Raw genomic sequence first — 1,913 nt, forward strand, 5'->3', positions numbered from 1 at the left:
TATGGCCGTCCAAAATTTGACTTTGAGAGCGCCTGTTGTTAGCATACAGAGTCGATCTGTTTTGATAATGATGTGTGCCAAACAGTTATCATAGATCTATCAGATGATAGTAAGAGAAAACAGCAAAGCTCTGTCAAAGCTGAGAAATAGCGTCCGAAAATCGGGCGTGTCCGAACACGGGCCGTTTACTCTATATCCTCCTGTTCTTCAGACCATTCATAAACTAATATCAAAGGGTACATCTGATCCTTTGTGGTTGAATAGTTTACCCATAGTAATAAATAAAATTGCCAATAAACATGGAAAATACAATTAGCACAAACAATCTAATGCTCATTTATACAATTTTTCATTGTCCTCTTCATTTTTGTGCATACTTCTGCTTCATTAATTGAACAAAATGCAACTTACATTGGTATAAAATAGGAGAAACTGCTTTATTATTAAATTCAAAAAATCAAAACTTACCTTTACAACCATCAGTACCTCATGAGTACTTTGATTAAAGTGTATGATTTTAAGAACATAAAAAATAAAAAAAACAAGATTGGAGTAGGATTCCGAACGACCAATGAAAATACAAAATGAAAACCCTACTCTCGTGATGCAAATTCTACCTCTACATTGTACTTTTAATGTTCTTATGTAAAACTTATGAATCACCTTGCAATGTAGAGTAGTATTTGCGTCACGAGAGTAGGATTTTCATTTTGTATTTTCATTGGTCGTTTGGAATCCTACTCAATCTTGTTTTTTTAAATTTTTTATGTTCTTGTTTGTGTTGATTTTGTTATAATATTTATAATATGTTTTTAGTTGCAATTGTGATACTTGTTGATTTTACAAAAACAATAATTTTCTTTATTATTGTTGACTTTACAGCATTTATGAGAGACAGCAGTCACAGCATTAAATAGATATGCTGAAGGAATATCTACTATACTGATGACAAGGGAAATTAATACTATAGTCTTGACTTGAATCCTTGTTCAAGAAGCTCCATCTTCCCTAGCTATCTATTCCTGTTCTTCCTGATGTCAAAGTCATAATCATTGCATTATTATAACATTAATTGTTTTTTTTTTAATAAAATAATTCATTAAACACTTGATAAAAGAATAACATGTAAGATTAATACTTTCTTTTAGCTGGAAACTTCCACTAAGTAATACAATTGATTCCAAGCATAGCTAGCCTAGCTAGGTTAAAACATTGATTGCTTTTCCCAGTTCTGAGATCTGAGCATGCGCGACCACGCCCAAATTTTGGAGGTTGGCCTGATCATTGATACACCTCTTTTGAAGTCAGTTGTCCCCTTCAAAAGCTAGTTTTGCATACTGCGCATGCGCAGATGCATTAAAATGAATGGACAACAACCACGCATGCGCAGTACAGATGGACAACCGACTTCAAAAGAGGTGTACAGCGCTTTGCACAAAACTTGCACCAGTCTGATCACGTGACTTCATAAAAATATTAAATATTGATTTGAAAGTATTATGAATAATTAATGAGAATTACATACCCCGCCCCCTTAAGCCTATGGCTAATCATCACGTGACTGGTGGCAAGTTCTCTGCAAAAGGCTGTACAGTGCTTTGCAGGTTGCTTGACCCAGTTTCTGCTCACGTGACATGTATTACTAGTATGGTGAGAGTCACGTGATTAACGAGTTTGCAGGGTCAAGCAACCTGCAAAGCACTGTACTACATAGACATGGATATGAAACAGGGAGTCGGTGTCCAATTAACTCTTTGAAGTTCACCTGTAAACGTCATAATCAGCGTAGCTCTATCCTTGGCGCTTTTCTCTCTGTCTATGTTTTTAAGAATTTTCTTGAGTAACTTATTTTTGTGAAAGAAGGTATATGTATATAGGTGTTTTTTTTGTTCAGTAGACCTAATAAATATATT

The sequence above is a fragment of the Amphimedon queenslandica genome, unplaced genomic scaffold, assembly GCF_000090795.2.
Source record: "Amphimedon queenslandica unplaced genomic scaffold, v1.1 AMPQUscaffold_12776, whole genome shotgun sequence".
NCBI classification, from domain to species: Eukaryota; Metazoa; Porifera; class Demospongiae; order Haplosclerida; family Niphatidae; genus Amphimedon; species Amphimedon queenslandica.